At 44.9% G+C, this 26,363-nt stretch overlaps 1 non-coding gene across 1 annotated transcript; it reads right to left on the bottom strand.

Annotated features, from left to right (window-relative positions):
• Positions 1–19,201: 19,201 nt before the first annotated feature.
• On the bottom strand, positions 19,202–19,308 carry LOC126026690 (U6 spliceosomal RNA). The gene has a single exon (XR_007501913.1). It is a non-coding gene; the product is annotated as a U6 spliceosomal RNA (small nuclear RNA).
• Positions 19,309–26,363: the final 7,055 nt, after the last annotated feature.

Genomic DNA, 26,363 nt, shown 5'->3' with positions numbered 1-26,363 from the left:
CCAAATAATCTGGGGGTGTGGAAGGGGTTGTCCAAAGCGGAAGCAGCTGGATTTTTACTTAGTGTCACCCCAAGGACCACCCATGTGACTTCCAGCCATTGCTTTAACTACTCTTTACCTCAGTTTGTGAGCGTACAATCAAACAGCCTAACTTGTAGATGGAGTGGGTGCTGAGGACTAAATAAATGTGATCAGTGCTGACACTTGGCCCATCTGCTGAAATGAACTTCGTTTTTTCTTGTTTCCCTTTTTGGGAAGATGGTGAATGCAGGGTGGGGAGCATCCCTGATTCTCAGGAACAGAGGGGGCCTCTTGGATCATGGTTCCGTGGGAAAACAGGATTGAAGATGGGCATTGCTGGGGGTGCTTTGGGGCAGGAGGTTGTTCAGGCTACCCCAAAGTTGCTCAGACGGCTGGGGCTCAACCCAGTGTTGCCCAGTGGCCCTACAGTTACACCCTGAGCCAAGGATCTAATCAACGTCAGCTGCATTCAAGACCTGCTGCCCTGCATGCTCTTTCTGGCTGCTTTAGCTGTTATTATTATTATTATTTTTGTTTGTTTTTGTTTTTTGGGCCACACCCTGCGGTGCTCAGGGGTTACTCCTGGCTGTCTGCTCAGAAATAGCTCCTGGCAGGCACGGGGGACCATATGGGACACTGGGATTCGAACCAACCACCTTTGGTCCTGGATCGGCTGCTTGCAAGGCAAACGCCGCTGTGCTATCTCTCTGGGCCCTTTAGCTGTTATTTTAACAATAATATATTAGTGGGAGCCAAGAGATAGTACAGATAACACAGTACATTCTCAGCATGCTTCTTGGTTTGATTTCTGGCACCACATGGTTCCTGAGCATCACTGGGTGTAGGATGTCCCATCCTAGGGTCCTTGTACCCAACTGCTGGTTGCGTTGGCTGAGACTCACCAATGGGGCCCCATGTCTCCTGGGCACTCTTGGGAGCCCCCTTAAGTATAATAGAAACATTTTTGGAGTTGGTCCGAGGGTTGTGTGTTATTGTTAAGCTGTTTAACATTGTCTCCTGTTCACACCCAAATTTGACTAACTGGAAAAAAAAAAAGAAACATTTTTGGGTGACAAGCTCATACCTGGCAATGGTTAAGGCTTACTCTTAGATCTGTATTTAGGGGTCACTCCTGGTAGTGCTTATGGACTTTATGTAAAGCCAGGCATCAACTGGGGCCATCCTGCAAGACAAACACCTTACCACCATCTTATCTTTCTGGCCCAGATATTAGTGAATACATGATTGTTGATGTAATGGCAGATGGACTTGGACATGCCCTTCAGATACCTCCACTGCAATGAGAGTTGAACCTGTACATCTCTATGAACATGCCCCTTGGACACACCTCCTGTCATGACGGGTATAAAAAGAATCACGAACAGTTGGAGGGGGGCCCAGGGTGATGACCAGAGCAGTGCCAACAAGGCCGCAGTGAGATGTTACCTGTTCTCTCACTCTCCCTCTCTCTCCCCCACCCTCTCTCTCTCCCTGGGACAGCGGCAGAGTTCAGACTTTAGGTGGGAATACAAAGACACTTGATTTCTAATTCTCTCTCCTCTCCTCTCTCTCTCCTCCTCCCCAGCCACCAGAGATCCAGGCAGCTACACATAATATGAAATCTGGTAGTGAATACACACTAATGGAGAATGCATGATAAGAAATCTGTTAGAGGCCTCAGAAAATAAGGCATAATTTTATCAAGGACATCTAGAGAGACAACATGCATGCAAATGGTGAGATTTGATCTAAATATTAAAAAAAAAGGGGGGGCCCCGGAGAGATAGCACAGCGGCGTTTGCCTCGCAAGCAGCCAATCCAGAACCAAAGGTGGTTAGTTCGAATCCCGGTGTCCCATATGGTCCCCCGTGCCTGCCAGGAGCTATTTCTGAGCAGATAGCCAGGAGTAACCCCTGAGCATCACCGGGTGTGGCCCAAAAACCAAAAAAAAAAAAAAAAAAAGAACAAGTTTCCCCAAATCAAAAACCATACAAAATACCAGAGCAGTTCAGGGTCACCGAATTCATGTTCCTTGAGCATTTATGAGATGCCAGCATCATGTGAACCCCAAGATGCTTCCAATCAGAGTGAGAACAATAGGAAGAAGCAGGGAGTCTGCAAGAGTACCAGAGAGGTAGCAGGCTGCAGCTAGAACATAAGGAGTATGAACTGGGACTTTGGGGTGGCTGGGGTGCCTTAGTTATCTTCATAAGATCCTCACCTCCATGAGGAGGGGAAAAACATTTGCAAGAGGCTGAATTTTGGGGCAAGGTGAGTTTTAGGGCTCTTCACAATAGCATTTCTGGGATTTCCCACTGTGTGCTGGGAATAAGGCTTTAAGCACTTTGCAGCAAACTTATACTGCAGGTTATACCATTAGTATCTCTATAGGTGAGCAAACTGAAACTCAGATTCATCTTCTCAGGCTCTCCTATCTGAATGTTTTGTTTGTTTTGGGGGCTACATATGGCATTGCTCAGGGGTTACTCCTGGCAGGCTCGATAGACCATATAGGATGCCGGGGATCTAACCCAGGTTTGTCCTGGGTCATCTGTGTGCAAGGCAAATGCCCTACCGCTGTGTTATCACTCCAGCCCTTTTTGAGTTTATTTTAAGAAGGAGAATGTTAAAGCATATCCTACTGAATTCACTTTTACTTTTTTTTATAGCATAAGGGTCGTAAAAACAGTGACAATAAAAATATCATCCCTGGTTTCATTTCCATCAAAGAAAAATTCCTCTTCCCACCTGTGAAATTTAGTGGTAGCATTTCTTTCCCTCCCAGGTGTAAGTGTTCCCTGCTTCCCAGGGTGTGCTAGTGAGTTCTCCATTTCATGCAGTGTGGCCAGGAGCTCATTATGCTCCAGTGAGCTGGACTGTTTGTTCACAAAAAGCAGTTTGATTTCTGATAAAACCAAGAGCAGGGAAAGCAATTTTTCCAGAGTATATGATTGATTTTGTTTGTTTGTTTTTGACACATCTGGCGGTGCTCAGGGGTACTCCTGGCTTTGCACTCAGGAATCACTCCTGGTGGTGCTCAGGGCACCATATGGGAAGCTAAAGATCAAACCTGGATTGGCCATGTACAACGCAAGAGCTCTACTCACTGTACTATTGTTCTGGCCCCTGGTTGATTTTTCTAAAAATACATGGGGTCGTCGGGTAGGCTCAAAGGGTTGAACACATATTTTGCATGATCATGCTTTGCATGATTCCTTTACTAGATCCCTGGCACCCTGAGGTTCCCCAGAATCCCTAGAATTGACTTCTGAGCACTGTGTTAAGATGAACAGTGCTCAGGTTCACTGACTCTGCAAGAAAGGAAAGGAAAAGATAACCACCCTATCCCCTCTTTCCCAGGGCCACCCTGCTGGGCTGTGGAGAAATTTCTTCTTGCTTCTTCCTTCATGTCTTTGCTGTCAAACGAGCTGCCTCTCTGGGCAACTGCTGTAGGCAGAATGGATGTGATGGCATGGACCTGCTGGTTTGCCCAGAAGGGTGACCTCTGAGAGATGTCAGGCTGCCCTTTTCTCAATTCTCTTTCCTTATTTCTCTCTCCCAGGGCATCTGAATCAGAGAATCCTTTTACCTGGGCTGGGAACTGGCTGTACTCCTTCATGAGGGCTGGTCTGATGTGTTGAACCGTGAGGTCTATTCACTCTTGGATGTCATGAATGTGGCAGGGCTTACGTGGAACAGGTGAGGAGAAGGTCTTTTGTGGTCTCATGATTCATGCATGATTCACTTCCGTGTCTGCTGAGTGAAAGCCATCCTCTTTCCCCATCGTGAGTCTAATAGACACCCCACTATAACCCATTTTTCTATATGAATACCTATCCCTGTAAATTGCTCAGCATAGGGAGAACTGCCCAACAGGATGGACCAACCCCTGTCCAGCTTCCTGTAATGTTCCAGTTGTGCTGGTTTTTGCCTTTAGGTGAGTTAGAGTTGTGCCTTTCAGAGCAAAGTGTGGGTGGTTTGAATGTGGCCCTGAGATGAGTCAGGAGTGCAGTGGCGTTGCTGTGTGGAAATTTCTGATTGGGGAGGTTCATGGGAAGTTTTCTGGGAGAGTCCCTTGTCATTAGGCCCCTTGTATTTATGGCTGAAACTTTCACCTTTACCAAGTACTTTGTTTCTGGGGTTATTTCCATACACTCACTCTTCTTTTGACTAATTCTGGGTCATTTTAAGGTTACTTCTTGAAATGTATATATATATTTGCATTCTTTCTACATGGGGCATATTGATCTCTGCTCACCCTAAGCACTTCATGTATTTTAATTTTCTTGGTGTGTCACCCCCAGAGATGTCTAGGGACTACTTCAGGATGGAACCCGGACCTCCTCTGTGTATCGTAAGTGTCCAGCCTTTGAACTATCTCTTCAGGCTATGGGCTACATTGAATTATTTCCTCTTGACCTTGTCTACTGTCTGAGAGATGTATGCACATGCTAAAACTGAAGGGGTTTTTTGGGGGGGCATTTTGGGTCACTCCTAGCAGTTATTAGGGTTTACTCCTGGCTGTGAGATCAGGGAACACTCCTAGAAGGGTTTGGGGGACCGTATAGAATGCCAAAGGTTGAATCTGGTTGTCCACATGCAAGGCAAGCACCCTATCCTCTGTACTATGGGTCTTCCAGCATCAAAGGGAAGGCTTTACAATGCATCTCCCTGGAGCTGAAAGTCGTTTCTCTGTACAGACCTGGTGCCCGCCAGATTGACGGACTACCACTTCAGAAATGAAGTTACTGAAGACTAGAACTAAGATTTTTGCATATCTGTTTCCCTGTGAGATAAGTCAGTGAGTGTCAGGGAACACAGCCACAAGAAAAAAGGCCCCAAAGACCCCATGTCTCTGGCCAGCAGATAGCAAAGAGCCTCTAAATCTGGGTGGCAATTGGAATGTACATGTGGCATCCCCAAACTGAAACCCCCAGAGTTGATGAAGTGCATGGTCATGCCTGATGTATTTTGCTTTTTTGTTTGTTTTTGTTTTTGGGCCATACCCAATAGCACGCAGGGATTATTCCTGGCTCAGTGCTCAGGAATCACTCCTGGCTGACTTGAGAAACCATATGGGATGCAGGGGATCGAATCCAGGTTGGCTGCATGCAAGGCTGTGCTATCCTGTGCTATTGATCCGGCCCTGGTTATGCCTGTTTGCTCTTTTAAACATGTAAGTTTTAGGTACCTGGGAAGGAGGGCCAGCAGATATCTTGCTTCCGGTTTCCTCTCTGATTCTGGAGGCCAGATCTTGCCAGGTATGGGGTTTGGAGAGGCCCCATGCCGAAGGCCTTCTCCCTCGCCTGGGGAGTGCTGGGAGTCTTGGCAGGCCCCCAGCCATCACTCTTTTTCTCCCCTGGATTCCATGCCTTCCCTGTGTGCCGGTCCAGGTGGACTCTATAGGGGTCATCAGACTTTCCCAATACCTCTTCCTACACTAATGGGAATGCGCTTTGGGAGAAGGGCAGGCTGTTGCAGCACTGGTTTATGTTGGGACAGTCACTGGAAATTTTTTTCCTTGGTCTCCATTTCCAAAACCATACGGGGGCTAGTGACCCCATGCGTACAATATATATTGATAGTATTATATGCATATAGCTTATATATGCATAATATCCATCTTGTATTGTGACCTTGATACTGCCCTACAAAGCTCATTTCTAATCATTTACTACCTCAGTCCTGTTACACCCCACTCAGGAAGGGCACACATCAGAAGTGTTGCACTCCTGAAAAAGAATTATTTGCCAAAAAGGCCCGCTTAGAGCAGTCAAAATCAGTTGACCCTTTGTGTGGATTGTTTGGCCATAATTCTAAACGTGGCTGTAACTATCTCTCTCTTTATTTTTGACCATTATTAGAAATCAGGCCTCTATATTTCTTTCTAATAAAGAAGCACAGTACAAATCCCGCCAAAAGTCTCCCACTGACCAGCTTTCTGTGATCTCTGCTACCTTGGTGCCAAGATCATGTTTTTCCCAAAACTTAGCTCATGAGTAAAGCAATTTTCAGTTTCCCCCAAAACTCTAAAACATTTCTCTCTCTTCCCACATCCCTGAAAATTACCTGGTTTCTCCTGCTTACCCAAAACAAAGCTATCCCACAACAAAACTTCTTTTCACCTTCAGTATCGGTTCTTTAATATGCAGATTTTAGCCATGGCCTTTCATTCTGTTTCCCTGACCATCTCCCACTTTCTTTGATCTTCAAAATTACACCCCGCATTCCAGAGCTCAACCCTTAAAAGTTACCCAGCTCAAAAAATAAATTTGTCTTCGTCTTTCTAGACGCAAGTCCCCATGCATTCTGTGTGGTCTCATTTATTTCATATTTCATATTCGTCTCTTTGTGCTCCCGCTTGATTCTCAGTGGGAATAAGAACCCACTAAGGTTATGCTTAGGGACTTTTTATCCCATTAGGATAAAGGGTCCTCAGCACAGTCCCAACCATTATTTCCCCCTATTTACCCATGTAAGTGCAGCTCATGACATGAAGCTCACCACATAGAGTGATGAGTGCAGTTAGAGCAATAACTACACTAAAAACTATCACAATAATGTGAGTGAATGAGGGAAATAGAAAGCCTGTCTCGAGGAAAGGTGTGGATGGGGTAGGGAGGAGGGGTATCTGGGAAATTGGTGGTGGGAATCTTGCACTGATGAAGGGGGGTGTTCTTTATATGACTGTAATCATACAACCACAATCATATTTGTAATCATGGTGTTTAAATAAAGATAAAAAAATGTGGAAAAAAAACATGTAAGTTTTAGAGTTACTTGTTACATAGTCATAGGTAACTTCATAACTTACCCAGGATCAAAAATATGTTTGTAAAAGAAGTATAGAGTCTAGACACTCTGCTTTATTCCCTCCAAATTAATTTTCCTTATTGTTCTACTTAACTGTACAGAAGTGAATAGAGAAACCACACAATTGCTGTTCCATTTGCTTAAAGAGAAAATAGAATGCCAGGCCAGGAAAATGGAACGCCATAGCTGAAGTGGTGAGCATGTGCCTGACAGAGGCAAGACCCTGACTTTGACTTCCAGCACTGCATGCCCCAACAGACTCCCAGCACCACAAGGCATGGGCCCTGTTTTTTTGTTTTGTTTTGTTTTGTTTGTTTGTTTGTTTGTTTTGGGACAAAGGGGTTGGTGTTAGAACCACATCTGCTATTGCTGGATAATCACTGATCTGTGCCCAGGAGACCATGAGTTGCCAAGGATGGACCTGGGGTCAGTGGAATGTAAGGCCAGTATCTCTAGTTCTCCCTCATCACAAGGGTCTAGCTCCTATTTAAAGAAAAATGGAATGCTAAGAAATTCAAGATTTTTGTCATCTATTTTGATTTCAATTCACATTTAAGAGATGATCAGGGGCCGGAGAGGTAACACAGTAGGTAGGGCATGAACTTTGTATGCGGCTGACTTTGGTGGGTTTTTGTTTGCTTGTTTGTTTGTTTTTTGTTTTTTTGGGTCATACCCAGCAATGCTCAGGGGTTATTTCTGGCTCTAAGCTCAGAAATCGCTCCTGGTAGGCTCAGGGGACTATATGGGATGCCGGGATTTGAACCACCGACCTTCTGCATGCAAGGCAAACACCTTACCTCCATGCTATCTCTCTGGCCCCTAACTTTGGTGGTTGATCCAATGCATCCCATAGAATCTTCTAAGTGCTCTGGGAATAATTCCCGAGTACAGAGCCTCCTGACCACTTCGAGGTAACAAACAAACTGACTCTTCTGACTGGCTTGGTTTATTAATCCTTTGCAGTTACCCTACCTTCATCAGAACCATCTGCTTGGGGATGGAAACATGGCATGTGGGATGATTTCACAATGTGAGATTTATTTTACAGGTGGGAATGTAAATTGATGTAGTCATTTTGGAAAACGCTGTTACTTCAAGAAACTAAAGAGAGGACCAGGAGATAGAGCATAAAGCCTATGTCTTGCATGCTAGAGGTCTGGGTTAGTTTATTAGTTTGTCTGTTTTTGTTTGTTTGTTTTGGGGTCACACCCACTGGTGCTCAGGGGTTACTCCTGGTTCTACACCCAGAAATCGCTCCTGGCAGGTACAGGGAACCGACCATATGGGATACTAGAATTCTAACTATAATCTGTCCTGGATAGGCTGTGTGCAAGGCAAACACCTTACCTCTGTGCTATCTCTCCTGTCCATGGAAGTCTGGGTTATATCTCCAGTATTACATGGTCTCCTGAGCACCATTGGGAGTAACCCTGAAGCACTGAGATAAATGTAGCACTTGAGCATTACCACTGTTTGTGGCCCAAAAACCAAAACAAAATGAATATGAAAACATAAAAAGTTTTATCTACTACAATATTTTATTGTAGCACTATTTATTTACAATCTTAAAATATGGACACTTTTGAGGCCGAAGCAATAACACAGTGATAGAGCTTTGGCCTTGCATGCAGCCAATCTAGGACAGAACTTGGTTCCATCCCAGTGTCCCATATGATCCCCCTCGCTAGGAGTGATTTCTGAGCACATAGCCAGGAATAACTCCTGAGCATCATAGGATATGGCCCAAAGAGAAAAAAAAATATTGACGCTATTATGGTCATCATCAACAAATGATTGGCTAGAGAATATGACACACTTATGTAATGGCATATTATTTGAATATAAAAAAAAAAAAGAAGGGGCCGGGCGGTGGCGCTGAAGGTAAGGTGCCTGCCTTGCCTGCGGTAGCCTTGGACGGACCGAGGTTCGATCCCCCGTGTCCCATATGGTCCCCCAAGCCAGGAGCAATTTCTGAGCACATAGCCAGGAGTAACCCCTGAGCGTTACTGGGTGTGGCCCAAAAACAAAAACAAAAACAAAACAAAACAAAAGAAAGAAGACCGGGGGGGGGGGGGCGGGGAGGCGGAGAGTTAGCATGGAGGCAGGGCATTTGCCTTGTATGCAGAAGGATGGTGGTTCAAATCCTGGCATCCCATGTGGTCCCCTAAGCCTGCCGGGAGCGATTTCTGAGCGTAGAACCAGGAGTAACTCCTGAGCACTGCCGGGTGTGACCCCAAAACAAAAAAACAAACAAACAAAAAAAGATGACAAGGGCAAGATATAGTACAGGGTTTACACATTTGCCTTGTATGGACTAATCTCAATTTGATCCCCAGCATCACATATGGTTCCCTGAGAGTTGCCAGGTGTGATTCCTGAGCCCCACCAGGTGTGCCCACAAATACTCTTTCCTTATAAAAATATTGAATATGACATTTTACTATTTCCACAAAGTGGAAGAATCTTGAAGAAATAATGTGAAGTTCTAATAGTTTGAAGACACCAAGTGTTGGGTGACTTCACTTATGTGCTATATATAATAGGGTATGAAATTGAACAGATAAAAGCAAGTAAAGAGACAAATCAGAGACCATGCCTCAAGGATATGACACCTTCCATGCAAGCATTTGAGCCAAGAGTTGGATCCCTGGCTCCATCCACATGGCAGTGCTGTTTGGGTTCCCTGGTACCACAGCAAAGTATGTGCTAGCTTCAGTCAGTACAAAAAGCAACAGCAGTAAAGGGAAGTGATATGTGGACATACTTCTGGTCATTGATAATGAAATTTAGGTTACCTGGGGCAAAGGCAGAGGAGTGAAAGCAATAACATTGGGAAATAAATAAAATGAAATCTGTCCTCTGCAATTCCTTTGATTGCTGTTCTTAGTGGCAGATTGTACTAATGTGTTCAAAGAGCAGGGGAAGATATTCTCAGAAACGGTTTAGGAGTTGTTGCAAGTTCCTTGCCAAGACATCTGTGCCCCAGTTCCAGACTGTCCCAAGAGATCCACAGAGAATCAGGAAAAACAAAAGTCAAAAATGAGTTGGCCTTGCCACAGTGTTACTTGGTGGAGGATTCGCTTAACCATTGGGATTGGAATTCACGGTAAATAGGAAAGGTGAAAGCCAACTAACTTTGAGCAAACAAAGCTTCTTGACTTGACCCCAGGATCCAGGTCAGCTGTTGCTATTGCAAGTCCCAGCATTTCCAGTGTATGACTCTGTCAGTCATCCCAGAACCTGCCTCTGGAAGTGAGGAGCCATGGAGAAAGAGCTCAGAGTCCCAGTGGTAGGAGAGAATCTGATTGGCTCAAGTAGGTCAGTTCAATTGGCTAAGACCTGGCTGGTCACCTTTCTCTGCCTTCTAGAATGGTCGCATGTCCCTCTGGCTTATTGTCAGGGGGTGGAGAGAATTTTGAGGAGGGGAGTTCAGGGCTAGCTGGATGCACCAAATGCTGGTTGTGCATCCTGCATTGAAAGGAAAGGGAGGATTTCTCAAACCCCAAATTGGTGAGTTGGTATTCCTTTGAATCTGAGGAAAATCTTTGGTTCTGAGGAAAGACTATGGAGTTTCTTGCCCTGATTTGGTAGTTATTTTCAGGGGGTGAAGATGAGAAGGACCTGTGGTCCCTAACAGGCCAGAGTTAAGAGGGTGGTAGCAGTCATTGCCTCATTCATGGATTCGAACCTACCAGACTTGATTCTGTTAGAGAAGAAATTGGGGTGCTTCCATGAAAACTGGGGAACACATTGACTCTGCACCTCTTCTCCCAGTAGTTTATGCGACAGGAGCTGGTGCCTCTAGCAAACTGTTCATCTTCTTCTGCAAGTGGTGAGGAGAGGGCAGTGAGGTGTGCTGGGCATGTATGGTGTCAGACTAACCCGTGTCCACTGTCTGCTCCTCTTTCTCTTCAAGGCTTCTCATTTCTGCCTTGGAAAACCACTCAACATGGCTGTGGTAAAATGGGTCTCACCACCTAATTTAGGAATGAACACTGGGCTAACCTTACTGGCTCCCCATACAGCACTTTCCTGAGAATGCCCTCCTGTAGAAGCAACAGATAAATCGACAATCCTGTCAATCCACAAAATGGGCAGATGCAGAAACAACAACAGCAAAAGACGGCTTGGAGAGAGCAATCAGACTTCTTCCTCCGGAAAAAAAGAAAATCCTTACGGAGTACCAATGGAGCTCCCTGGAACAAATTGGGGATTGAGAGTATAGAATTTCTCATCTGCTGGCCATGCACCTCCCATTGGCTGATTATTACCACCACCACCACCACCACCACCACCACCATCACCCTGCCTTGCCCTTTCTGAGTATCCAGCAAGGCAGCATAGTTTTGGTCAGAGACCCAACCATCTCTGCTTTGGATTATGCTGTGCATGTAAGGGCTGATGCCTGAGATCATTCCTCTTAGCAGTCTCATTAAACAAGGTGTCTATAGATCCGCTTTTCCACTTCTGTCTGTTGAATGTTTCTCATTCTTACACAGACACCTCCAGGTATCTAGTGAACATAAATTGCCTCATGTTGATCGTCTAAGCTGACTGCCCCAGGGTTACTCATCAGGGTAAGGGAAGGAATCATGGCAGGCCAATGATTATCCTCACTCCACAGCCAAAAGTCTGAGAGTAATACCTGCATCACAGTAATACCTCCTGAGTTGGGGCCGGGAAGGTGGCGCTAGAGGTAAGGTGTCTGCCTTACAAGCGCTAGCGTAGGACGGACCTCGGTTCGATCCCCCGGCGTCCCATATGGTCTCCCCAAGCCAGGGGCGATTTCTGAGCGCATAGCCAGGAGTAACCCCTGAGCGTCAAACGGGTGTGGCCCAAAAACCAAAAAAAAAACAAAACAAAAACCTCCTGAGTTGGAGAGAGGCTTGCTTGTTTGAAGTGGGCATCTGGACCCAGATGGCAGGGGTCAGGGAGGTTTAGAATGATCTCTAGATTTAGCCGGTTCTAGTTGTCTGAGAGACAGATTTTCATGGGCATGGAGTGTGTTTGGCCCTTGTTTTCATTTTTGTGGCCACCGTGCTCAGGGATTGCAGATGGAGTTGCTGAGACCACAGCCGTGTAGTGGAGTCCTTGTTCTAGAGGCTAGAAATCCAATGTCATGGGCTCTGTGGGGCTGCTTTTACAGAGTCACTGGAACAGAATTTAGCCCATGCCTCGCCTGTATTTTCTGGTTGTTTCTTGATCATCTTTGTGCTGAGAACTGCATCAACCTTTATAGCATATATTAATCCTGTATCAGGTACTGACTTCACATATGCCTGTTTTGGGGAGAGCAGTTTGGGCCACACCCAGTAGTACACAGGGTCCTGTGCTCAGAGGTCACCCTTGACAATTCTTGGAAGAACATATGCAGTGTTGGGGTTTGAACAGAGGTCAGTTATTGCAAGGCAAGCACCTTCCCCCATCCCATCCTGGTTTTGTTTGTTCATTTTGTTTTTGTATTTTGAGCCATACTTGGTGGTGATTAGGATTACTCCTGGCTCTGTACTCAGGGATCCCTCCTGGCAGGGATCAGAGGACCATGTAGGATGCTGGGTATCAAATCTAGGTCTGCTGAGTGAAAGACATGTGCCTTACTCACTGTACTATATCTCTGTACCCCTGTCCTATCTCTGACTCTCAAATCTCCCCCTTCATGAGGCTACCAGTCTTACTGGATTGGAGCTCATAATAGCAACTTCATTTTAACTTGTATTTGTGAAGACCCCACCTTTCAGTGGCATATTACAGTCCTGGACCTTCAGCACCTGAATTTCCCAAGCATGCACCTCAACACCTGATAGCCAGTCAGTCCTGGGATTCCATTGATCCTGGGTCTCTAGCCATAGATAGGTCTTAGCGGTCTGGGCAGTGGTTACTCTCTAATCACCACCAGTTCATTCGCAAAGCAAATCTTCAGCCTAGTTCCACATACACACCAAAGGGCATTTGACAAATGTGTGATCCAGGAGGCTCATGGACAGACTATGAAAGCTGCTCTGTAATATCTTCTTTTTGAGGGTGTCTGCCTCATCTGTAGGAAGGATGGATTGAAATGGGGGCTCTGACTAGAGGTGAAATAGTGGATTTAGTGAGATGTTGTGGTTGCAGTCAGACTCTTGGAAAGCAGATTCCATATGTGGGACCTGGCTTATATCCTATGGGTCACTTTATTCACCCTGACAGTACAAAAGGTACCTAAAACCTTTTGTTCTGGACAGTTCTCACTTCAAACCAAAGAGCCCATTGATATCAGCCATTTGCTGATAGAGTGATTAAATTCACCAACGAATGCCTCTTAATGGCATTAATTATAATTAAGACCGCATCCAATCTTGATTGAAGGGAGCTGAAGATATGTGTGTCTCCTCTCCAGTGTGTGGCATTTTGATTAAATGCCAACTCTGAATTCCTGATTAGGGCAGCTATCCCCAGAGTATATATCAGTCCTCACCAACATACACATTTGCTTGGCACTGCCTGGATAAAGTAGAAAATGATTCCCAAGACACAGCACAGGGCAAGGTGTGCTTGGACAGGAGGCACTACTGACAGCATATGTGGGAGGGCGATGACCACATAACCAGGGGTCCTTTGTCAGCCCTCTTGGAGAATAAGAATTCTTGAGAATTTTGTGTGTTTCCAGTTTTTCACCTATACCAGGAAAGGCTGGAAAAAAATTATCTTTTAAGTTCCCTTTTGGCACTTACATTGGACGATTGAAGCCTCATTACTCATGATTCACAAGTAAAAATTAATCCAGATGGAAAACATGACTGCTTTGAAGTGGGATGAATGTGAAATGAGATGAGTGAGTGGAGATATGGAAGGAAGAAAGACAAAACCTACCACCAGAGGGTGGTTTTTATGTGTTCACAGGAGTGTTTGCTTGCCTATCAGTCCATTAACCATTTTAGATCAAGATTTTTTATTTATTTATTTATTTATTTATTTATTTATTTATTTATTTATTTAGGTTTTGGGGCCACACCCGGCGGTGCTCAGGGGTTACTCCTGGCTGTCTGCTCAGAAATAGCTCCTGGCAGGCACTGGGGACCATATGGGACACCGGGATTCGAACCAACCACCTTAGGTCCTGGATCGGCTGCTTGCACAGCAAACGCCGCTGTGCTATCTCTCCGGGCCCAAGATTTTTTTTTGAGAGAGGGGGTGTGGAAGAGAAAAAAAAGATTTTTTTGAGGGCTGCCCTGGGGCTACTCTTGGTGGTGCTCAGGGACTCTTCCTGGCTCTTCACTTGGAGATCACCTCTAATGGTGCTCAGGGGACCATATATAGAGCTGAGGATTAAACCAGAGTCAGACACATGCCAGAAAAACACCTTAACCCGGGGCCGGGTAGGTGGCGCTGGAGGTAAGGTGTCTGCCTTGCAAGCACTAGCCAAGGAAGGACCACGGTTCGATCCCCCGGCGTCCCATATGGTCCCCCCAAGCCAGGGGCGATTTCTGAGCACATAGCGAGGAGTAACCCCTGAGCATCAAATGGGTGTGGCCCAAAAACCAAAAAACAAACAAACAAACAAACAAACAAACAAAAAAAAACACCTTAACCCCTGTATCTCTGTCTTCTTGCTTTTTGTCTGGGGGTTTACCAGAGGTATTCAGGACTTACTCCTAGCTCTGGGATTAGGAATAGTTCCTGGGAGTGTTTGAAGGACCATATGAGGTACCTTGGCCTCTATACTCTCTCTCCATCCCCAACTTGTTCTTGCACTTGAATATTCAGAGAGGTTGGTGGTTGACATTAAACACTGCTTATAAGCAGACAGTGAGCTGGATTGCTGGCAGGAGGCAAGTGCCTCAAACTTAGGAGCATCAAATGTCCTGACAGGTTCACTCTGGGCTTTCTCTTAGGAAACATGGGATGTTAAAGGGGAAGGGGTGTTTGCACATAACAGGCCTGACTAGATTAGAGACACATTTTAGTCTGGCTGGAAAACAAAGACATGACAGTGCCCCAGACCTTGGTGAAAGTTGCATTCCACTCCCAGGTATGACCACAGTCATGTAACTCAGTCAGGTGTCATGCATGGCATCATGTCCCTCACAGCACCCATGAGCCAGAGTAGGACAAAAACATCAGCTTCATTCCTAAGGTCAAGTTAGCCCAAAAGTAGATTTTTTCCTGAACTCCCGAGTTCTTGAGAATTGTGTTAAAGATTTGAATGCAAAACTCAGAAACTTAAAAAGTTTATTGTACAATTCGAGTAGATGGAGTCCAGGTCTCTCCCAATGTCCAGGCTTCCCTTTTTTTACTCATGAACAATGTCTCTTGTCCTGCCCTTTGTTGCTGGTCTCATGTCCCATGTCCTAAATCTTGTTCCTTGCTATCTTTACCCTTCAGTGTGCAATGACCTTACCTTGTCCCTATAATGTTTTCTATCCAGTGCACATTTTCTGGTCTGGAATTTGTGGCTGACCCCTGACACCTGTTTTCCTTTGCTGGGGCTGCTGCTCTGTAACCTGTCACTGAGCCTCACTAGAACTGTACCCCAACTACTCTTTGTTCCTATCTTTCTCGTTCTTGTCCATTTTCATGCAAGTAAGATCACTGCTGTCTTGCCACCAGTCTGGGCACAGGTGAAGAGCTTAAGAATGCCTTGTCTGCTTGAGCTTCCTTTTACCTGCTGCCTACTTTCACACAGCCTTTTCATTTTCTATTTCATTACCTATTTGGATCAATACCTCTTTGGTGGACAAGATTTAAAGTGGCGTATTCCCTAGTCCACTTAACTCTCCACTCTTCCACTTCTGCAGTATCAGAATCAAATCAGTGATTGAACAAATCTGGGTCACAGACCACAGTCGGAGAGTTACCAAGAACAGTGCCCATGGTCCCAGAGAGACATTTTTCATTGCCCCTTCTCAGAAGTTCATCTGTCTCTGTGAGCATCCTTGACTACTGGCTGTGTGTGATGAGTCTGGCCTGTTGGAGGCTTCCAAGCTAAACAGGACTTATTCTTAGGCCTCAGGGATGGGTGGGCCATTGGTTTTCAGAACAGGGAAACAAGGTCCAGCCAAGTCTGACCATGTAGCATGGGGGATAGGACTGACCTAAGGCTCCTGTTTTCCTTTCCTCACAAGGGAAGTGAGGTAGATACAAAACAGGCAGCATCTCCTAGATGCTTTATCTCCAGCCCCCGATGGACTGGCCAGCACTGCTCTGATCACAACCCTGGGTAGTGTCCAAGTTTTTCTTTTTATACCCAGCATGACATGAGTGGGTGTGTGTTTAAGGGTTGTGATCAGGGGGATGTTCAGATCCAACTGTTCAGAGATCAGGAATAGAGGGCAGAGTGATAGCACTGTGGGTAGGGCATTTGCCTTGCATGCAGCTGACCTAGGTTCAATTCCTGGAATTCCATATGGACTCCTGGTCCTGCTAGAAACTATTTTTGAGTGCCAGGAGTAACCCCCAGCACTACCAAGTGTGGCCCAAAATAAAAAAAAAAAAAAGAGAGGGAGATCAGGAATAAAAATTGATCAACCAGACTGAGGAGATAGGATGGTAGGGCAGGCGCTTGCCTTGCACATGATTTTCTTTCTTTTTTTGGTTTTTGGGCCACACCCGGCGGTGCTCAGGGGTTACTCCTGGCTGTCCGCTCAGAAATAGCTCCTGGCAGGCACGGGGGACCATATGGGACACCGGGATTCGAACCAACCACCTTAGGTCCTGGATCGGCTGTTTGCAAGGCAAACACCGCTGTGCTATCTCCCCGGGCCCTTGCACGTGATTTTCAAACCCAGGCACCACTAGTGGTCCCATGAGACCCACCAGGAGTGATCCTTGAGCACAGAGCCTGGAGTAACACTGAGCACCACTAGCTGTGATGCCCAAACATAAACAAACAAACAAAAACAACAAAATGGATGGACTCTGGCCTTTGGAAGAACTTGACAGATGCTCTGATGTTCTCTCTTGGATAGGAAGAGAACTAAATTCTGAAATTGAGGATCTGGGCAAATGACTGTTGTCTCTCCCTTCCTTTCTAGGAACTAGTAAACATGAAACTAGTAAACAGAAAATACAAATGCAAGATTCCCAAAATGCAGCCCTGGGAACACTAGGAAACCCAAGACAACTTTCAGGAGATGAGCAAGGGCAGAGCTCTTTTCCAGCAACACTCTGGGGCTGTTTGCTGTGGACACTGCACTGACATTTGCATGGATGGCGCCAGCATAGAATTGACTGTTATTGCCTCAGGGCCAATAAAGTTCCATGTGTGATGGATCACAGGTTCTTTCCTGCTAAAGGCTCAGGGAAAGACAAAACATAACCCATCTCAGTCTCATCCAAGAAGATCTTTGAGGAATAGCATTTGTATATTTCCAGCAGCTGCTCTTCTCCTGCTTTTAGGTCTCAGACTTTAGGAAAATCACCTGTGAACTTGTCTGAATGGTGAGTGGTGAAGCCCGATTTCCTTCTGGAATTTTCTTTGCCTGAAGGGAATACTTGGGAAATAAACCGATTATTCTGACACAGGCATTGGGAGAGCATTTTGGCTCATGAAGTGACAGTCACACCAAGGTAACTGGAAGCATTTATCACTAATTATTCTAGTTATGCTCACAAGCAGAAATGAGAATTTCAGAAAATGCAGACTCACCATTGCAAGAGTGTTAGCTTTCCAGTACTTCCAAGTCTGATGGTGAAGTGGGTCCCGATCTTGGTGAACATGATTCGGGGATACTGTGTCAGAGATGAGGAAGAGGAGCTGGATTCAGTGGTACAAAATTCTCTAAATACTATGTGTGGGATGTTACAAAGATCCACTCATATTGCAAGAAGATCAGACAGTTTTAATGAAGCAGAGTTGGAAAAGTTCATTGAGGTGGATGACTTTATATTCCACATTGCAATGAACCTTTAAGAAACAAACTACTTGGGGCCGGGCGGTGGCGCTGGAGGTAAGGTGCCTGCCTTGCCTGCGCTAGCCTAGGACAGACCTCGGTTCGATCCCCCGGTGTCCCATATGGTCCCCCAAGAAGCCAGGAGCAACTTCTGAGTGCATAGCCAGGAGTAACCCCTGAGCGGCACAGGGTGTGGCCCAAAAACCAAAAAAAAAAAAAAAAAAAAGAAACAAACTACTTGTTGAGTTTGGGGTCAGAGCAATGTAGGACCTCTGCAATTATCTGAAAGTATTAGCCCATTCCTCCCGTTCCAACTATCTCTGTGTGTAAGGCAGATTTTCTTCATCTGCTTGAATCAGCCAAGCAGAGTGCAGAGGCAGCCATTAGAATACAGCTCTTTCATAAACCAGATGTTAATGGTGGTAAAAATATAAACTCCTATTTTGACAGGAGTCTACTTTATTCTATTTTAGTTTTGGCAAATATAATTTTTGGTTAAAAGCTGTCAATATATAATGGGTTTATTTTTGTTATTTAAAAATGACTGAAAGCATAAATATTTAAAAATGAATCCGTTTTCATCTCTACTGTAGCCAGTAGCAACAGATGTAACCCAGATAAAAAATTTTTTTTCAGGGGCTGGAGCAATAGTACAGCAGGTGGGGTGCTTGCCTTGCATATGACCAACATGGGCTTGAAATCTGGCATCCCTTGTGCTCCCCTGAACTCCACCAGAAGTTATTCTTGAGTGCAGAGTCAGGAATAACCCCTGAGCATCAACAATTGTCATACATAAACAAAATGAAAATGAGAAATATTTTTCAAGTTGGGATTGGAGAAATAGTACAGCAGGTAGGGCGTTTGCATGTAGTGAACCCAGGTTTGATCCCTGGCATTCTCTATGGTTTCATGAGCACAGCCAGAAATAATTCACAAGTGCAAAGCCAGATACAGCCCCTGAGCATTGCCAGCGATGATCCAAAACCAACCAAACAAACAAAAAATAAACAAACAAGCAAAACCCCAAAATGCCATTTCAAATCCTCAAGACTTAAAAGCAATTTTTTAAAAATGAAGTTACAGTGATTTGCATTGTTAAGGATTTTAAATTTAACATTGTAAGTCAACATCTATATCAGTTATGGTATGACCCCTTCAAAATCTGTGTCCATTTGTCTCTGGGCTCCTGGCCCTTTACCTACCCACTTATCCTATGGAACTACTATTTTGTTCTCATCATATGTTTTGGTTTGGCTTATTAGCTTCGCTTCCTTATCTTTTACGTATGAGTGAAATCATACCACATTTGCTTTTCTTTGACTTATATTACTTATAAATCTGTAACTCCCTCAAGTATTGCATATAGGAGGATTTTAGATTTTTATCTTTGGGGCAACATACATGAGTGTACTATTCCCAAAGGGTCTCTTGGGCCACTCACAGACCTATGGGCTTTTGTTTTCTGAGCCAGGATCTATCCCTCATCATTAAAAAAAAATGTTAATATGGAACGCTTCACGAATTTGCTTGTCATCCTTGCACAGGGGCCATGCTAATCTTCTCTGTATTGTTCCAATTTTAGTATGTGTGCTGCCGAAGCGAGCACCTCATCATTTTTTTTTTCCGGGCCACACCCGTTTGATGCTCAGGGGTTCCTCCTGGCTAAGCGCTCAGAAATCGCCCCTGGCTTGGGGGGACCATATGGGACGCCGGGGGATCGAACCACGGTCCTTCCTTGGCTAGCACTTGCAAGGCAGATGCCTTACTTCTAGTGCCACTTTACCGGCCCCCTCACCATTTTTTTTTTATTAGCTAGTGTTTTATCTTCTCTATCCTATCTCTGTCTTAGATTTCTTAAATCTTGGGCTCTTTTTTGTTTATTTACTTGGTTTTGGGCTACAGTTGTCAGTGCTTAAGGGTTTCTTTTGACTCTTTACTCAAAAATTACTCTTGGCAATGCATGGGAGATGATATGGGATGCCAGGGATCGAAACTAGGGCAGCCGCTTGCAATGCTTTATCACTGTATTATCTCTCTGGCCCTATTGGCTATTTTATATCATGCTATAATATGTGTATGTGGAATTATCCCTTTATATTAGTGTTATCATGTTCTTTAGGTGAACACCCCAAGGTGGGAACACTAGGATTTCTGCTTTTACTATATATATATATATATATATATATATATATATATATATATATATATATATATATTTTTTTTTTTTTTTTTTTTTTGGTTTTTGGGCCACACCCTGTGCTGCTCAGGGGTTACTCCTGGCTATGCGCTCAGAAGTTGCTCCTGGCTTGGGGGACCATATGGGACGCCGGGGGATCGAACCGCGGTCCGTCCTAGGCTAGTGCAGGTAAGGCAGGCACCTTACCTTTAGCGCCACCGCCCGGCCCCCTGCTTTTACTATTTTAAGGATGTTTCATACAGCTTCTCTTAATGGGCAGCAATAGTTTTCATCTCACTGAAGGTGGCCAGGCATGCCAACATTTGCTCTGTCTTGTCTTTGGGATAATAACTGTCCTTATATAGGTGTCAGCTGATACCTCATTATTGTATTTATTTGCATTTCCTTGGAAATGAGATTTTTCTTTTGAAAAAAAAAAATTGGGCATGGGGGTGCTATACTTGTTACTGCTCAGGACTGCTCACAGCCCAGTGCTGAAGGGTCACTTTCAGTGGTGTTCAGGGGACCAGGGCTTCTGTAGGCAAATCATGCACTACAGTCCATGTAGCTCTCTCTCTTTGGCAGCGAAATTATTATAATAAGTTTGATTTTTTTTAGCCTTGCTTATTGATACTCAGGGCTTACTCCTGGCTCTGTGCTCAGGGATCATACCTGGCTTGGAAGACCAGATGGGATTGAACCCAGGTGAGTTGTATTTAAAGCAAGAATCCTACTGGCTGGACTGTCAGGCCCCTTGATGGGAAGACTGAGAGTTGTTGGTCTAGTGGTATTTCTTTTCTATTCTTTCCTCTCTCCTCCTCTTCCCTCCCCTCCCCTCCCATCTTTCCCTCTCCTGTCTTCTCTTCTCCCCCCTTCTTCCCTTCCCTCCCCTCCTCTCCAGTCCAGTCCTCTTTTTTCCCCTCCCCTCCCTTCTCCTCTTCAACTATCCTGTTCTCTCCCCTCTTCTCCTCACTTCTACTGTCCTCTCCCCTTCTCTTTTTTTATTTTTTTGTTTTGGGGTCATACCCAGTGATGTTCAGGGCATACTCCTGGTTCTGCTCTTTTTTTTTCCCCTTTTTTATTTTTTTATTTTTTTTTATATTGTGGCTCTGCTCTTAAGGATCAGTCCTGGCTGGGGTCTGGGGACCCTATGGAGTGCCAGTGATTGAATTGACTGCTGCATGCAAGATGGGTAGCCTCATTGCGGTCCTGTGTCTCCCACTGGCTCCTGTAACTGTCCAAGTGCTGTGGACGTGTTGCATCTCAGCAATTCTCATGAGTCATAGTACTTTCACGAGAGGAAAACGGGTACATGACTGGACGAATATGAAATATGAAATAATTGCGAGCACACAAAATGCATTGTATGGGGACCCACGTCTATGAGACGAGAGACAGACTTTACTTTTTAGCTGATGACATTTTAAGCACAACTCTGGTATGCAAGGTATTTTCAGGGAAACAAAGGGCAGAGGATCGTTAGGAGGGACAACACAATGGTACAGGACCCTAGAATTTACATATCAAATAACTACCCCGATGAGACAGAGCCCTGCTAGAGGTAAGGCTAAACATGAGACGGAGGTGTTCTGGTTTGCAAGAAGTTCGCAGCCTTGGGAAAATAGAATTCAAGAAAGGCAGAAGCTATTGTATAGCACCATGAAGCTGAGAGAAGGAAAAGGCAAGTTGCTGGGAACTGGCTTGGCTCAACCTTTGAGTTGCAAATATACTAGCCAGCAGAAAATTTAGCAGTCTTGGTGCTGAAAATTTCTATAAGATTGCAGGATAACTGAGGCCGAAAATCTGTAGGTTAGCAAGGGAGGTAAAGCCAAATAAATAAAAGTAAAGAGATATATAATGTCACAGCCATGTCAGAAATATAGCCAGTAATCCATGCAGGGGTTATGATTGACTTCCACCAACGGGCCTTCTGGCTGAATTATTTCTTGGGGAAAATTAGGCACTTCACCAGGAAAGCCAGTAAGCACATCTGGAGTGTGCTATCCCTTTATAATGGAGACATCCATGTTACGTGCAGTGACAACCAAGCCTGGTTCCTAATGAATTCAATGGAAGGGTAGGGCGGTTGAACTGCCTGGGTATCAGGCTCAGCAAGGCCCTTGTGGGGATTGAACCATTTTATCTGCAAAACAAGGGTGTAGCGCTCTGTGAGGTGTGTATGTTGTGCAGAGAAGGTGGGCCCCAGGGCCTGCACATCTGCTGGACACAGGACACATTGTATTCTGGCCTGGACTGCCACATGCAGTGTCAGCCCATTGCACAAGGGTCCAGGAGCAGCCACCCTGGACTCCTGGTTACTGGCCCTCCTGGATTCCCATCTCCAGGTTAGTGTTGTTCACGCAGGTTCTGAAACCCCAGGCAAAGTGAAATGGCCCAGAAGTTTCTGTCAGGCCTTTTTTTTTTTAAAAAAAAAATTTATTTAAACACCTTGATTACAAACATGATTGTGGTTGGGTTTCAGTCATGTAAAGAACACCCCCTTTCACCAGTGCAACATTCCTATCACCAACGTCCCAAATCTCCCTCCTCCCCACCCGACCCCTGCCTGTACTCTAGACAGGCTTTCTATTTCCTTCATACATTCTTAATATTAGGACAGTTCAAAATGTAGTTATTTCTCTAACTAAACTCATCACTCTTTGTGGTGAGCTTCATGAGGTGAGCTGGAACTTACAGCTCTCCTCTCTTTTGTCTCTGAAAATTATTGCAAAAATGTCTTTCATTTTTCTTAAAACCCATAGATGAGTGACACCATTCTGCGTCTTTCTCTCTCTGACTTCTTTCACTCAGCATAATAGATTCCATGTACATCCATGTATAGGAAAATTTCATGACTTCATCTCTCCTGATGACTGCATAATACCCCATTATGTATATGTACCACAGTTTCTTTAGTCATTCATCTGTTGAAGGGCATCTTGGTTATTTCCAGAGTCTTGCTATGGTAAATAGAGCTTCAATGAATATAGGTGTGAGGAAGGGATTTTTGTATTGTATTTTTGTGTTCCTAGGGTATATTCCTAGGAGTGGTATAGCTGGATTGTATGGGAGCTCAATCTGTGAGACCTTTGAGGTGGCTGCATCTTGCCTTGGTGTTACCCTACCCCTATTCTTTGTGTAAGCTTACCTACAAGAAAGACCCTCCCGTTTCTGGGAGGGGTCTTGGGGAGGTTACTAAAGGTTTGACCTGAGGGGCTAAAGGGGATCTGCATGGATGGAGGCAAGTGAGAAATGGCAGGAGAGATGGCTGAAAGAAGCTAAGACGCAGGGCAAGCTGAGGATAGCATGCGTATATGGTTATGATAGGCCACACATGTTGGCCAGGGATTAAAAAAGCTGATATTTCCCAAAGCCTGCCTGTGAGTGGATTTTCTCCTTGCTGCCACCCCGACAGCTGACGGGGGTTGCAGAGCCACGTGTCATGGGCTGGAGAAGAAAGGCCTCTATCACCATCCACCTCCATCCAAGCCCATCCAAAAGGCCTTTTTTTTTGTTATTTAATTTAACACCTTGGGGTCTGGATCTAGGCAGCACAGGTCTTGGGATTCCACCAGCACCTCCCAGTGTGGATTTTCTTTGCCCTTAATTATGCCTTGTGAACATGAATGCAGAACCCCATCATGTACTGTTCACTGGAAAGAAATCCCAAAGCCACCTCTGTTCTATGCACAGAAAGTAGTAAACTAAGACGTAGTCCAAAGCTTGAGCACTGGAGGCTCATGGTGGAGGGTCAGGACACCCCTCTCCTGAGCGAGCCCATGGTGTCGTATTCAGTGCCTTTCCACTGTGCGTCTCTCCAGTCTCTTCCTGTGATTTTGATGTCACTGTTTATCCCTGCACTGTCATGGCACTTATATACACTCTGCACTGTTTTGAACACTGGCACTCTGATTTCCAGTCTGTGTCCAGATGGGTCACTTCAGGCTTGGATGTGCTTCTTCTTTCTAGTCTGGAGGAGCCACAGTGAGGCTCTCTTCAGGCCTCAGATATCTGTACAGTCCCACTGAAAAGCCCATTACTGGTGTTTATCTGCTGCTGGGGATGGTCTTGGGGTTTTTGGTGGGGCTGGTGCTCGGTGGGGTTTGGTGGGGAACACCTTGGGGTATTCACCCAAAGAATATAATAACACTAATTTAAAGAGATAATCCCACATACACATATTATAGCATGATATAAAATAGCCGATAGGGCCAGAGAGATAATACAGTGATAAAGCATTGCAAGAGGCTGCCCCAGTTTCGATCTCTGGCATCCCGTATTATTGCCAAGAATAATCTTTGAGTAGAGAGTCAAAAGCAACCTTTAAGCACTGACAGGTGTAGCCCAAAACCAAATAAAGAAACAAAAAACAGCCCCAAGATTAAAGAAATCTAAGAGATAGGATACACTGCCAACTCTGTGTATCACTAGCAGATGAGTCAAGTTGTAATATTCTGTGACAAGACACTCGCACAACCACCCAAAACATGCCATCTGCAGTCAGTCTGGCATTATATTGTGGCCATTATGCTTAGTGCCCCTATAACCATTTCATGTCTGTATGACTTGTGTGGGCAGACATGCGTAAGACATACAGACATATTGACAGATTGTACCTTTATTTGGGAAGGGGGAGTGCACACTTGGCAATGCTCAGGAGTTACACCTGGCTCTGCACTCAGGAATTACTCCTTGTAGTGCTTAAGAGGCTACTAGGGTGCTGGAGATCTAACCTGGGTCAACTGTGTGCAAGGAAAAAGCCCTTCTCTACTATTACTCCGGCTCAGAGAGTGCTTTTGTCCTGAGTCTGGGACAGACACATTTGCTCTAGCTGTGAGCTCTGTTTATTCTGTAGTAAAGAAGGCACTGGGCCTTCTCACCATCCCAGGTGTGACTTCTTAAGCTTCACTCACTTTTTTCCAGTACATTCTCACCAGCTAAGAAGTTTTTGTTATGTGCCAAAAAAATTGTGTTTTTCTTGTTGAAAATAATCAATAATCCCCTTAAACTCAGAAAAAAATTGGAGATTCGATCTACAATCACATTCACATACCCTATTGATTTATAAAAAACATTTTTTCTGTCTAGTTCAACTTTTATGAAAAGCGATATGGAGATTCCTCCAAAAACTGGAAATCGAGCTCCCATACGATCCAGCTATACCACTCCTAGGAATATACCCTAGGAACACAAAAATGCAATACAAAAAAATCCATCCTTACACCTATATTCATTGTAGCACTATTTACCATAGCAAGACTCTGGAAACAACCAAGATGCCCTTCAACAGATGAATGGCTAAAGAAACTGTGGTACATATACACAATGGAATATTATGCAGCTGTCAGGAGAGATGAAGTCATGAAATTTTCCTATACATGGATGTACACGGAATCTATTATGCTGAGTGAAATAAGTTAGAGAGAGAGAGAAAAAATGCAGAATGGTGTCACTCATCTATGGGTTTTAAGAAAAATGAAAGACATTCTTGCAATAATAATTTTCAGACACAAAAGAGAAAAGAGCTGGAAGTTCCAGCTCACCTCAGGAAGCTCACCACAAAGAGTGATGAGTTTAGTTAGAGAAATACTACATTTTGAACTGTCCTAATAATGAGAATGTATGAGGGAAATGGAAAGCCTGTCTAGAGTACAGGCGGGGGTTTGGTGGGGAGGAGGGAGATTTGGGACACCGGTGATGGGAATGTCGCACTGGTGATGGGTGGTGTTCTTTACATGACTGAAACCCAAACACAATCATGTATGTAATCAAGGTGTTTAAATAATATATATATATATATATTAAAAAAACATTTTTCCAGTTTGGGGGACCAGAGCTGACTCCTGGCTCTGCACTCAGGGTTCACTCCTGGTGAAGCTGGACATCTGTCCTATTGAGAAAGATGGTGTGTGCATTGGGTAGCAAGGCCTCGGAAGAAAAGTGATGGCTCTGGCACCCTTAGTGATGGCTGTCAGTAGCAATTTATGTCCTTCTTGTGCTCTAGACGTGCAGTGGCAGTGACAGTCTTCTTTATGGCTCCTATCCCTGCTGGCCACCCCCAACCTCCCTTATTTCCTGCAGGAGTTTGATCCAAATCCCTGGCAGGCTGAGATCTCATTCTTGGATGTCCTGCACTGAGGTCCAGTGAGGACCAGGTTTCCAGGGTGGGGACTTGGGCAGACAACCTTTCTGTGATCAGGACCAGGTCTTCTTGGAACCTGTTACTCTTACCCTCATTTTCATCTGCACTCATTTCTACTTCCTTCACTGTGATTGAATGTTTATCTTTTGGACCCAGGTCACTGTAGGGAGAGCAGCACAGGCATGCCTTCTGCTCTAACCCCAAATGGAAGGTCTCTCTGTCCTCAGGAAGATGCCAACCTTCTGGTGGAGCTGCTGCCTTACAAGTGTGAAGACATAAGTTTGATCCCTGGCATCGTTCCATATGCCAAGTGCAGTCCTAGCTATACTGCCCTGGTGCCAGC

The sequence above is a fragment of the Suncus etruscus genome, chromosome 13 (genome assembly GCF_024139225.1).
Source record: "Suncus etruscus isolate mSunEtr1 chromosome 13, mSunEtr1.pri.cur, whole genome shotgun sequence".
NCBI lineage: Eukaryota > Metazoa > Chordata > Mammalia > Eulipotyphla > Soricidae > Suncus > Suncus etruscus.
This window is presented reverse-complemented; position numbering and strand designations above follow the sequence as displayed.